Consider the following 14,407-nt stretch of genomic DNA (forward strand, 5'->3'; position numbering starts at 1 on the left):
ATAGAAACATCAATGATGAGAGAGCCATTGATCGAGCCCACAACCCGGGCATGTGCCCTGACCGGGAATTGAACCCCGACTGCCCAGATCCTAGGTCGACGCTCAACCTTGGCTTGCTCTTCATCCTTGATGGTCTTGTACCATAGTCCCTTTTTGTCATGCTCTTCCTCTTCCTCTTCTTCTTCTTCATTACATGAACTGAGATAGGAGGGAAGGGGATTTATTTGCCTTTCCAGGCCTTGATTTTCTTCAGATAGAACTCCAGCTCCTTGCCCTCTAGCGCATAGCCATCTGCTGCTCGGCCACGTTGGCCTGGTCTTGAAGCAGTGCATGCAAGAAGCTCGCCCTGTTGGAACTGCTCCTCTAGGACACTGCTGACTGTGGCATTTTCCCCCCTTTCATCATATTTCTTCTGACTTTTCTTTGATTGTTTTTTGTTTAAAATCTCTTCCTCCTCAGGGGTGCGGCCGGGGCAGTGTGTGTGGACTCGTACCGCTGTCCGTCCGTGTGCTGTCAAAGAGCATGATGCAGTTCTCTCCTAGGGTCTTGGTGCAGATCAGTTCTTTGTTGGATGCATTGTAGACAACATCAATAATCCTTGTTGTGTGTGTACAACACTTCAAGCCCCAGGAGAAGTTACCCATGTCCAGCCTTAAGGCATGGTACTTGTTACCTCCCCTGCGTTCCGACTGTGTGTTTGCGGTGGGGGCCAAATTTGTGTTGGGAGCAGGGCATCTTGTGTTGGGGCTTCTCTTGCCCCCGGTCGTGTGGCCTTGTTCCTATGGTCCCATGGCTTGGCACTGGTCGGAACGAGTAAGTGCACAGAGTCATGGTCCTTGTTGTCTGTTAGTCTGTCCTCTTTTCTTCCAGTTCTGTTTTGTTTAAGTAAAAGGGAGATCATAGTAAGAAATTTTTCTTTTAAATCCATATTTACCCTGAAGCTGATTTTTATTTTTATTTTTAATTAATTTAGAATTCCATACTATCAGTGTTGTTTTTATTTATATATACTATTTCTGATGCTGCATATTTTTCTTGGATATTTAAAACCATAATTTAGTAAATAATAGTTGTAAAGATAGCATTATCCTTTGTTTTCAGAATGTAGCCACAACCAGTTTTGTCACTAATGTCGCATTAAGAGTGTTTTGAGTTATTTCTCAGTCTTTAGTTTCTTTGAGCTTCCTTTAGTCAGAAATAATTTGGGGTTCTTCTCTATCCCACACATTTATTAAAAGAGGTTTTCACTGCTTTCATGTCTACCAGTTGTGAAATGAGGTTCCTGTTTGGCTGCATTGTTTCCAGCATTTGTTAGTTGTGTTTGTGAGAGAGTGGGGGAGGGAGGTAGGATTAATTGGTGTATAGTAAAAAATTTAAAAAAATAAAAATCAACCAAATTTATTTTATGTAGATACAAAGGCTTAAAATATTATACTGTATTTATGGTTATTAAAATGTTCATTCTGTTCCTATTTTTCATGGGAAATCTTCTAAATTACTTTTCACTGTAATTAATTATAGGTTCTTAGTAGTCTTACATCTTAGTTCTTGCTTTAATCTGGTTTTACAGTTTTCTTTCTATAATAGAGACCTTTGAGTTTTGCAAGCTTTGTTATCATTTGTCATTTAGTCATACATTATAATGGAATTGATATATCACTGGGCTAAAATATATAATTTTCCTTACTTGTACATGTTCTGTTTCTCGACTTTTATTTTGTGTTCTGTTTCTTGATAACAGCTTGGATTCTATGACTTCTTTTTATTTTGACTATTTTAATGATTTAAATTGGTACTTATTAACTTTTAAAATCTATGTTCCTCTTTAATACATTGAGAAAATCTCATGCCCTTTGTTTTGTTTTTCACATGAAAAAGAAAAATCATAGCGTACTGACAGAGGTCTGCCTTTTTAACTTTACTATCTTTATCCCATTCAGAGGTGACTACCCTCCTGCCAAAGGTCAGTTGTAATGTCTTCACAGAGAGGTTGACTTAAAATAATGTTGAAGTGCTATAAAATATTCTAACAGTACAGTTATAGATTTATAGATATTCAAAGTAGAATATTTTTAATAGTGATAACTTTTAAAAAAAGAAATTAGTTCAAATTAATTTATTAAGATATTTTTAGAAAGCAATTATATATTTCAGTGGAGGTCAGCTGGACCATTTTAATAAAAGCCCATTTTTAGGTTCTTAGTCCCTTACTGGAAAGCTAATAAGATGCATTTAACATATATTATATAATGTCCCTGCAGAGTCAGGGGCAGCACTTCATAGTCGAATACATTTATATTTCGGCAGCCAAAGCTATGACTATCCTTACTTTAGTAGGTAGACTATAAATAGTCTGTTAGTTCAGGTCAGATTTTGCTGCCAGTTAAGTTCAGATCAAGTTTTGCCACAAAATGAATTACAGAAAACTATTGGTTTTCAGAAGTTTTTGGATTTCGGAATTGTGGCTAAGGGATTATGGACCTGTATTTACTTTCTTAGCTCTAATGTTTGGTTACTTTTGTTGCCTTCAGAAAATGAAACCTGTTTTCCTTTTTTCTTCTACAGGATATGAGATTAAATCTGTTCTCTACAGGCCAGTTAATAGAAATTAGGACACCTCTTCACAAAGCTTGATACCTTAGGCAGCTGTCACTGTCACGTGACACTTCACAATTCACTGGCTTTATGTTAAGAACCTCATAGTTCCTTCTACATTCTCCTTTCAGAAGTGCTTTGTGGTAACAAATAATAAGGAGAAGAGATTTAAAATGTGCAATACTTCATGTAGTATGCACCCTATCTCATGGAGTAAGGTTTCACAAGGAGCACCATGCTTTCTGTGGCTTGACCCTACCTCTTATCAGCTTAGGTGTGGTAGCTTAAAAAATAAATCTTTCTAAAAAGAATACATAGTTATGGTAAAACCAAAATGCAAATGGTCCAGCAGCTTAAATAAAAAGTAGAAGCTTTTTCCTGTCCTGTGACTCTCTTCACCCAACCAGCTTTTGACCACTCCTTTTTTACTAATTTTTTTTTAGTTCAGACATTACAGGGGACAGTTCAGGAAATTCTGATTAAGCATTATAACCCCACTTGGACTGATTTTATATTCATTGTATGTTAAACTTTTGAGATGACCTTTTTGTTCCAGCTGCGATGTATAAGTTTTATTTCTAAAGCTGTAGTTTGTTCAAACTGCATAGTTTTGAGATGTTAAACATTTTTCAAATATTAATTGCTCCAAATTGAGTGTCTTATTATCCATGTACAAAAGTAGAAATACAATGACTTATTGATTTATTTAGCAAAATAATTTGTAAAATTGCACATATTTGACAGCGTGCACTTTTAAGGAGCTTTCACTTACTTTTATTTTTAAAATTATTTTTGTTAACACTATTACAGATATCCTTATTTCCCCCCCTTTGCCCACCTGTACCCAGCCCCTGCTCCCCTTCCTTTTGGCCATCACCTCACTGTTGTCTGTGTTTATGGGTTAGCCAAAGGAGTACTTTTATTTATTTATTTTAATCCCCACCCGAGGATATGTTTATTGATTTTAAAGAGAGGAAGGGGGGGAGAGAAACATCGGTGTAAGAGAGAAACATTGATTGATTGTCTCCCGTACATGCCGCAACCTGGGATTCAACCTGCAACCTAGGTATGTGCCCTGATGGGGAATCAAACCTGCAACCTTTTGGTGCACAGACCGACGTGCCAATCTACTGAGCCACCCGGCCAGGGCAGGAGCACTTTTAAAGAAGTGTTGTGTTGACTCATTAGTTGCCAAGTCAGTGGTTCTCAAGGTAAGCATATAGGCAATGGAATGCAGACCTGGTCCCAGTGATTTCCCATGAATATTATTGAAATTGTTCATGTTCTTAAACCCAGGATAAATGTAAGAACACACTGCATCTAAACATGAATGTCCTTCTAGGGAAAGTGTAAATTTTTTTTTATATGGAATCCAGGTTGTTTTATTGTTTAGTTCAAGAAACACTAATTGAATATTGTGTCAAGAACTGGCTTCACAGTGGAGAGCTAGAGATTTCCGAGACATTCCAGAAAACTGTCCTGAGATTGCTTTTCAGAGAGAGAGGGAGAGAGAGGGGGTTACCTTAATGTGCGAGAAACACAGTGACTGGTTGCTTCCAGCACGAGTCTCCGGGGATAGAGCCTGCAACTGAGGTATGTGCCTTTGCTGGAATCAAACCCAGGCCCCTTCAGTCTGAGGGCTGACACTCTCACCACTGAGCCAAACTGGCTAGGGCTGTAGTTTATATTTTGTAGCAATGTTAATTTCCTAGTTTCACTGATTATACCATGGTTACAGAAGGTATTCACGTTAGAGAAAGCTGGGTGAAGTTGATCTAAGAACTCTAATATCTTTACAACTCTTCTGTACTAAAAATATATCAAAATAAAATGTAAAAATAATACAATTGAGTGTTAATAGGGTTATATACTTCTTGAAGACAGAGAACTGGGTCTTACTCATGGCATATCTGGTGTACCTGAGCTATATCTGGTGTACCGTAGATGCTTATTAAATATTTACTAAATGAATATATTGAGGTAAAATTGTGTATTTTCTCAGTTACTGTCATCCTAATTATTTTGACTCAGGCTTCAACCTCTTAAGGTGATATTAAATCCTAGTGTGTCGTCATCCATTCATACACTAAATTTTTGTTGAGTATTTATCAGGTAGTTTATAATATGCTAAGCCCCACAAGCTCTCAAAGACAGTCCCCAGGCACATATGAGGCAATGAGGAGAGAAGATGTGTACAGATATTTATAACAAAGGATGACTATGAGAAGTACTACAAGAGAAGTACCCCGTTCCCCCCAAATATCTTATGGAGGTGGGGACAAGACAGCATATTCATTTGGGAGATTAAGGAATACTTATTTCAATAGGAAGTGAAGTTTTGAATTTATAGTGGTGAAATTCTGTCATGTTTCAGGAAGAAAGGTGAATACTTTTATATTTAAAATGATTAAGATATTTGGAAAGAGGAGAGTCTTTCATTGACTTGAGTCATACAGAGAGTACCAGTCCTTCTTTCACTTTCTACTGTTTCTGATGGCAGGGATAAGGAGAGGAAAGTTGTGGAAAGGAGAGGGGGAAGAAACCAAAAGCAGTGGAACCGCCTTTTCCCTAGGACTCTCACATCCTTGGTGTGTGTTTTAGAAGCATGAAGCGTGTGGACTATAGATTTTTAGACATGAATCTATACTGTGTTGTTTTAGTGGTCATTATAACTATGAGTGGGGGGATATTTTGTAGTGTTCATTGTATTTATAGATGTGTGAAACACTTACTGTATATGGTATATTCATTTACTCACTCTACAAATATTTGTGGTTTACAAAGGAAGATGATGTCATTCAATTCCTACTGCAGGCTCTCTCTGGGAGAGGAGTCTAGGATTATCATCGTTCTCAGTCTACAGATGATCAGGTTGCATTTCAGAGAAGTTAAGTAACTAAGTAAATAGTTTAGCACCACACAGCTACTACTATGTGGTAATTTCTAGAGCCCATGTCTTCCACCTCCAAATTAAGTGCTCTTCCCAGTCTGCCTGTTAGTTTACTCAGACATTTTGCTGAACGTATGTTTTTGAGAGCTAAGTGAAATACTAAACAGCTTCCACTCCTGATCTTACTGAACCCAATCAGGTTAGACCAAGGAAATAATTCCTTTCCAACAAGAAGCTAGGTCATTCCTTTCATAACCAATGAAACACTAGAGACTTTCTACTTCCAGTCTGTAAGAAAGTAACAGTCTGCTGACCTTTACCCTTTTCTTAGAATAACCATTAGAAATTTTCATTTCTGAATCACAAATACTGTGATTCAGTATTTGGCATTTGCTGGGCTACAGGAGATCTTCATAGCTTTTACTTTGTGTGACGGGAATGGAATACAGATAACTAAAAAACAGTTTATTACACAAGTAGTAAAGTTATTGTAGACAGTTTTAGAAAATATACATTGCCCTTGATCACTGTAATCCCATTGCACTGAGCACTGTTAACACTTTGGTAATGACCCTTCATATATTTTATATATATAATATGGTATATGTATAATATATACATTTTATATGTATAATATTTTTCCACAAAAGTGAACAGTAAATACATAATTGCATCAAGATCTGCTTTATCTACGTAATATATATTGTGAACATTTTTCCATTTAAATAGAATTCATTTTTAATGGCTGCAGTGTATTCATTACATGAATATATAATAATTTCCCATACTGATTCTAGCTTATTTCCAATTTATTATTATTGAAAGCATTGTAACAAGTATGCTTATATATCTGTCTTTGCACACATCCATAGTTAATTAGCCAACTTTCTATAAGAAGAATTACTGGGTCACAGGGTACATGTATGTTTTTTAAGGCTCTAAAAATGCACTTGGTCAAGCTAAAGGTAAAGTTTCGATAGTAAGTGAAAACTTCTCTCACGAAGTGTCCATACTACCTTCCTACTTGAAGACTCATTAAAGTACTTTTTCAGTCTCAATAAAATTACTGATTAGTCACAGATTAATACAACTGGAAAAATCAATGTGTGGGTTTTTTTAAATGAAGACTTTTATTAAAGAAAGGTCTTTCTTTTAAACCTCTCCCTCAGCCTAGAAGCTCTGGTATGCTTCTAGGGGCTTTTACGGAGCTCCCCAGGTAGTTCTGACTAGCCAGGAAGGTGTCGGAAGCACTGCTTTGGACCTGTGCTTCCTGTTTTTTCCAACAGGGTGAACTTGATAGCCTTCATGTTTGTAAGCAAGCCACATTAGTCTGCCACCAGAACAAAATTTCTTTGAAGTCTACTGTTTTAACTGAAAAATTCCTATAGAATTTATATTTGATTCCATAAAATATTTTATTTTAAGAAGAATTCAGTGGTTTTATTATTTATATTTAATTCCAAATTTAAATTAAGTTTATTTTCTTACATAATATGCAGGAAGGGTTCTAACTTGCTTTTTTTTTTCCCCCAAATCCAGTTGTCCCCATGGGATTTATTAAATGATTTATCCTTTCTCCATGGATCTGAATGCCACCTATAATGTACACCAAATTCCAATGTACATATATATAGGTTTATTTCTAGGTTTTGTTCAGTTATATATTCCTTTGTGAGGACCATGCTTTTTAATTTTAACTTTTTAAAAAATTTTGTTCATTTGCACCAGGGGATATTTTTTCCATTGATTTTTAGAGAGAGCAGGAGGGAGGGAGGGAGAGAGAGGGAGAGAGAGAAACATCGATGTGAGAGAGACACATCAATTGCTTGCCTCCTATACCCTCCTGAACTGGGGCTGGGATCGAACCTGCAACCCAGGTACGTGCCCTTGACCATAAATTGAACCCGTGACCCTTTGGGGTGTGGGTCAGTGCTCTAACCACTGAACAACACTGTCCAGGGCATGAGAACCATGCTTTTTTAATAACTATGGCTTTGAAGCATTTTTGTTAGGCAGTTGTTTAATTTTATAATGATAAAAATGACATTGAATATCTCGTCTATAACCTCATTGCCTACCTCATCTCTTGCCACTCACCCAAAATCTACTCCCTCAAGGTCTGGCCATATTCAGCTCTTGTTCCCCAAGTGTTCCTTGCTTTATCAAATAGCCACACCTTTGTGCAAATCATTCCCTTTGCCTGCCTTTTCTTCTAATATGGTTTATTTGTCCTTCAAGATCCAGCAAAGGTTCATCTCTTCGGTAAAGCTTTCCCAGATTCTCCTGAGGCTACAATAAAATCCCTTCCTCCTTTATGCCTTCATAGTGCTTCATGCATAACTTTCTCACAGTGTTTCATCTCTTGTCTCATATCCAAAGCTCCTAGCATAATGTTACTCATTACACTCAGTTTTAAAAAATAAAACAAATTTTTTGAAGTATCCTGGGTATACCATGTTCCTTCAAGTGCCTGTATACTTGTTTGCACATACTATTTCCTGTGACTGCATCACCTAGCAATTTCCTGCTTAAACTTTCAGATTCTGCTCAGGGAACACCTCTGGAAGAGACCTTTTGCCTTTTACTTCAGAGTTCCTTGCTTGCGTCCATCATGCCTTGTGCGTGCCTCTGTTGTAACGTTTTTCATAGTGCTCTGTAGGATAGTACACATCTGGCAGCACAGTGCTATTTAGTGGCTTAGCTTTAGAATTAAATAGCCTAAGTTCTAAACCTGATTTTACCACTTTCCAGCTTTGTAACCTGCTACCAATTATTTAACCTTTATAAGCCACAGTTTCCTTAGGTGCAAGGTGGGGATTATAATAGTTCCTTACAGGGTTGCTGTAAGAATAAGTGAGACAATACCTCTGAAATGCTTAGCCTTCTGTCTAGAACGTAGGTGGCCCCCTGAATAAATACTACTTATTATTATATCTAGTCTCCACTAGACTTTGTATAAGACTTTCTCTTATTTATCTCTGAAACCCAATACTTAGCACAGAGCCTGGCAGGGAGTAGACTGATGAATAAATTACCAACTGTCCTCAAAACTCTTCCCTCGTTTTGCTTTTCTCAGTTGTGCCATAGTCTTTAGAGTAATCTTGAACTTTCCGTTTCATTGAAAACAAAAAATTTGTTGAGTGTTTATCATGAGCCAGTTACTATGCAAGGCCCTAGGGTGAAAAAGATATAGTTTCTATCCTTTGGAGCATCCAGTATAACAGGGGAAGTAGTTAAAGTATAAAAGAAAAATACTGAAATCTGTCGTCTCATTATACTGTTTACTTTTGTTTATGTTTGTAAATTTTCAAAATAAGTTATTAAGTAAATATATAAAGATAAAATCTCATGTGCTATGAAAAAATGAATAAAGCCTGTTAGAAATTTTCAGAGATCAAGTGCTCTGGGGAGTTTACATTTAAGCTGAGACTTGAAATTGAGAAGGAGCCAAGCAGAGGTGGTGAGGGTGTTCCTGATAGAGGGTGTAGCAAGTGCCAGGCCATAGGAAAGCAAGTCTTAACATAGTCTAGAAACTGAAGGGTCACTGTGGCTGTATTAGAGTGACAAAGAATGGAGAGAAATGATGTTAGAAAGCAGACAGATAAGCAGAGCCCATATCATCACTTGCAATATTGAGTTCAGATTTTATTCCTGTTACAATGTGATGCTGTTGAAGAGTTATAAGCAGGGTTCAAGATGACCTAATTTACTGTTTATTTTATTTTTAAATTTTTATTCTTTGATTTTAAAGAGAGAAGAAAGTGGGGAGAAAGGGAAACATCTATTTGTTGTTCCACTTATTTATGCATTCATTGGTTAATTCTTGTATGTGCCCTGACCAGCGATCAAACCCACAGCCTTGGCATATCGGGACAATGCTCTTACCAACTGAGCTACCTGTCTAGGACAATTTACTGTTTTTTTAAAAGGTGTATATCAGAGGGAGACATGAATGGGAGCAGAGAGGCCAGTTGGGAAGCTATTGCAGTAGTTGAGGCAAGAGATGATAATAGCATGAGAGATTGAGAAAGATGAATACATTTGAGATAATTTTGGAGATAGACTCAGTGGGACTTGCTGATAGATTAGAAGTGGAAAAGGAATGAGAGATAGGAATCAAGATTAATGACTCGAGAGCTATATGTTGTGTTATTTCCTGAAATTTACTAACAGGAATGTTTGGGAAGAGGGTCAAGAGTTAAAAAATTTTATATTAAGTTTTAGATGTCCAAGTAGAAATATCAAGTAAGCTATTGAATATAGTAGAACCAGTTTTAAGGAAAATTCCAGACTACATATATAAATTTGAAAGTTTCACCGTAAGGATAATAATAAAAACCATGCAAATTGATTATGTCACTTAAGGCGAGAGTAAAGAAGAAGGGATTTGGTGTTAAGTCCTGAATGAACATTTAGAGGATCAATCAGGAGGTGAAGATGAGAAGGAAGAGGGGTCAAGTCACAGAAGGAAGACTAGGGGAGTGATATGCCACAGAAGCCCTGTATCCCAGCCAGTGCTCAGCACAGACAGTAACCATTATTTGAATGAAAGCAAGAGATTATTTCAAGAAGGAGGGAATAATTAACAGAATTTAGTGCTGCTGAGAGGCCCAGTAAGATGAGGGCATAGACTAGCCTTTAGATTGGCAGGATGGGTATTGTTGGTGATAGAGACACAGTCATATTGGAATTGATTGAACAGAGCATGCATGGGAGGTAAGAAAGTGTAAAATAGCTGCCTTTTTGTTGTTGTTACCACTTTAACAGAGTTTGGCTATGAAGGGAGTAGAGAAATGGAGTAGTACCTAAAGGACAGTATGCGCTCAAAGAAGAATTTTTGTTCTCAAATGGTGATATACTAGAGCTTAAAATATATACAGTCAGGAATGATCCAGTAAAGAGTGGGTGATGGGTGATGGAGGGGAAGAGGGGTAACGATAAGATTTGAGGTTATGAGTAGGAAGAAGGAATGGGATCAGTGGTGTAAGTGGGAGGATTGTCCTTCAGAAGGAGGAGGACCACTTCTTTGAAAGAAGGGAAAGACTGGAAGATGGGGGAAGATTCAGGTAAGTTTATGTAATTGTTCATGGGAAGGTGACAGATTTTTAGGTTTAGGCTTTTTAGTTCTCAGTAAGAGTCAAGCGCATTAGCTAAAAGTGACGAGAGGGTTGTACATGAGGGGAAAATGGGTAAGAAAGAGCCGTCTCGGAGAGGGGAGGAATTAGGAAGCCAGTTTATTAGTGAGATATAGTGTGATTGCCAGTTAGATTGAGCGCCCGTTCAGTGACCTGGAATGTGTGGTGAACATAATCTGCCTAGTTAAATGCTTTTTTGTCAATATTTTTGATATGAGTAAAGCAGTTTCTTGAGTTCTGTGATTATGGAGTTTGGAAGAGACCTTGGAGGAGAGTTGAGGATTCTTGCAAGGGAGTGTTTATAATTCTTACTGTGAAATCAAGCTGGATAAAGAGAAAAATGAAGTCAGAAGAGGGAAGATGGGGTCAGGGATTGAAGGTCTCGGCAATTGAAAGTTGTTTTCGTGGGGTAATGGAACAAGTGAACTAGAAGGATCAAACAGTGGCTTGAGTTTGGAGGAGATGCAAGATGGTTTGAGTTTGGTGTGACAGTGGGAGGGTATGGCTGAGGCAGAGTGAATGAAAGGGCTGGAGCTGAGCAGTTCACAGAGCTGAGAGGCCAGGGTGTTTGGCTAGGTTACCCATTCGGATGTTGAAGTTATGTTGAGTGTGATGACTAATTTTGCTGGAAAGGTTAACACTGAGCCATATGCGCTAAAATATCAGATAGTAATAAGTGTTCTGCAAAGAATTAAATTTAAGTCTGGGCTAGAAAGGGGGTAGATAGCTTCTTCAGACTGGGTGGCTAGGGAAGGCCTCCTGAGGAGGTCACATCTGAATGATAAGATGATGAGTGGAGAAAATAATCCAGGTAAAAGGAAAAGCTAGTACATAGGCTCTAAACTGGATACAAACCCCTCATCTTTGAGAAACAGAAAGGAGGCCAGTAAAGCTGGAGCTTATTGGACCAAGAAAGGGTGAAATGAAATGAGGGTGGAGCTCAGTAGGAGCCAGATGATAAAGGGTTTTGACCATCATGGTCAGGAACTTAAGTTCCATGCTCTGGTAGCCAGCCTTTGGTATGGCCCTAATGATCTTCACCTCCTGGTATTCATGCCTTTGTGTAATCCTCTCTCATGTTAAATGCGGCTGATCCATGTAACCAATAGGATATTGAAGCAGTGATGGAGTGTGATTCCAGTGCTAGGTCATAAAAGACATTGCAGCTTCTGCCTTGCTCCCTTCACTCTGAGGAAAGGCACCTGCCATATTGTGAGGAGGACATTTGAGGAGCCCGTGGAAAGGTTCACATGGAGAGAAACTGAGGTCACTGGCTAACAGCCACCATATATAAGGGAGCCATTGTGGAAGAAGATCCTCTAGTCCTAGACAAACCTTCCCATGACTGCAGTCTCACACAGATTTTATTTGTAAATATTCTGATGTGTATCTCCAAAAGGTAAGGACTCTTTTTTATTATTTTATATATACATATGTTTTTACTGATTTCAGAGAGAGGAAGGGAGAGGGAGAAAGAAATAGAAACATCAGTGATGAGAGAGTGTCATTGATGGGCTGCCTTCTGCATGCCCCACACTGGGGATGGAGCCCTCTACCTCCCCATGTTCTCTGGGCATGTTCTCTGATGGGGAATCGAACCGTGCCCTCCTGGTTCATAGGTTGACGCTGAACCACTGAGCCACGCCGGCCGGACAGGACTCTTTTTAAAAATAATGTAAGCATAATATAATTATTACATCTAAAAATTTAATTAATTCCTTAATATCACACCAAAGAAAATCAGTATTCACATTTCCCCTGAATTTGTAAAGTTGGTTTGTTTGCATCAGGACCTAAACAAGAATCAATGCACCATTTGGTTGATATGTGTTTTAAGTCTCTTTTTATCTGTAGGGTCCCCTCTTTCCTTCCCCTCAATTTATTGTAAAAATAAATTTGGTCATCTGTTCTATAGTATCTCACCTTCTGGATTTTGCTAATTGCATCCCTATGGTGTGTTTAACATGTTCCTCAGTCTTGTATTTCATGTAAATTGGCAGTTGTATCTGGAGGCTTGATCTAGTTCAGTTCTTTTTGTTTGGAAAGAATATAGGAGGTAATGTTACTCCCATTAGGAGGCACATAATAAGCAGTTGTCTCATCTTACTATGATGTTAACAGGTATTGAAGATCAGTGCCTAACAGTGTTAATTTATGTTACAAAATGGTGATATCCTAATTCTGTAATTTATCTTCATTAATTAGAGAAACTTCCCTGTATCAACTCTGTGGTTAATGTTAGGTACGCTTCATTCAGAAAGGCAGGTTAAATGCTTGACTCTTTCTCTTACCAGTTTTTAAAATAAGTTGGTTTCCTAGCATCATCCAAAGGAGACCAGTTATTTTTTTTAGAAAATAACATTACAAACTCATGCATTTTAAACATATTTGATAGATGTGAACCCATTGCAGTGATTATTTTTATTGATGCTTTATATTGTCCCATTCTTGACTAGTGGGAGGAGCCTCTTCATCAAGCCTCTTGACTTTTTTTTTTTTTTAATATATCTTTATTGATTTCAGAGAGAGGAAGGGAGAGGGAGAGAGAGATAGAAACGTCAATGATGAGAGAGTCGTCATTGATCGGTTGCCTCCTGCAATGCCCCCAACTGGGGATCGAGCCCACAACCCAGGCATGTGCCCTGATTGGGAATCGAACTGCAATCTCCTGGATCCTAGGTTGATGCTCAACTGCTGAGCCACACCTGGCTGGTCAGCATCCTTGCTTTTAGGTATGACAAGATGTCTAGGCTCATCTTGTATATTTTCTGTCCCAGCCCTGAATCAGCCATTTTTTTTAAGGAGCTTTGGATCCTTTCAGTGGGAAAGGCTATATGTGAGTTTTGGGTACTTGGTTTTGTTATAGAAGACGTGTAAATAGATGCTTATCAGAATTTATGCAGAGTTCATAAAAGGCCGTCTTTCACTTTGAGTTCAAATGGATAGAAATACTATTATTTTTCTTAATGTAAGAAATATGGGGTGTTTTCATTTGTTTACAGGGAAATAGGAAAATGAAGGCTTAAGATAGAAAAAAATTTATGAAGCTTTAACTTCCTTTTTAAATTTTGTGTCCTCTCTCTGCCATACTTTATTCGTGTCTAGTGAAGAGAAATGCTAATAGCTTGCTGTATTTCTGGCTATATAAAAACCAGATAGTGTTTAAAGATGATTATTATAGCATTTGATTGATATATTTCTTAAGTTTCTTTTTATCTCTAGATTCCCCCTCCCTGTAGGTTTCTCTTCCACATACACATCTTTTTCTTGGCATTTTTAGGAAGGTATATTATTTTATTTGGAGAATTTTTGCTTTTTTATCATACCCTCAGCTTATTCTGCATCAGTAGTGAAATATCTTAGTTTTTGTGACAGGCACAAGGTAGCCTTGTTTCTGGATATTTTGATTCCTAAAATGCACTTTGTTATAGATAGAGAGGGAAATGTATTATACAATTGGAATGATTATATATTTAAATTATAACTCAGAGGGGAATGGAATATTGCTCCTTTATGAGAAGACTCTGAAATGTAGTTTCTCTAATATTTAACAATTTGATCTTCCCTCTTTCCCAGTATTCAGGATCTAGTTCAGCAGTGTTTTATGTGATGCATTAAGCTTCTCATTCACTCATTCATTCATTCAACAAATAACCTACTCCATACCAGTCATGGTACTAAGAACTAGGGATAAAGATATAAGCAAAACATATGCTAATTATCACAGAACTCTTATCCAGTGGGAGAAAGACAGTCAAGCAGTCATATTACTATATATGTAATAACA

At 37.6% G+C, this 14,407-nt stretch overlaps 1 protein-coding gene and 1 pseudogene across 6 annotated transcripts in view; one reads left to right on the top strand and one right to left on the bottom strand.

Annotated features, from left to right (window-relative positions):
- Positions 1-14,407, top strand: part of TNRC6B (trinucleotide repeat containing adaptor 6B) — a 198,939-nt gene that overhangs the window by 14,279 nt on the left and 170,253 nt on the right. The window lies entirely within an intron of this gene.
- LOC308552631 (small ribosomal subunit protein eS8 pseudogene) lies at positions 221-831 on the bottom strand (annotated as a pseudogene). The gene has a single exon. The product of its transcript is annotated as a small ribosomal subunit protein eS8 pseudogene (transcript).

Source organism: Miniopterus schreibersii, assembly GCF_964146895.1.
Source record: "Miniopterus schreibersii genome assembly, chromosome: 2".
NCBI lineage: Eukaryota > Metazoa > Chordata > Mammalia > Chiroptera > Miniopteridae > Miniopterus > Miniopterus schreibersii.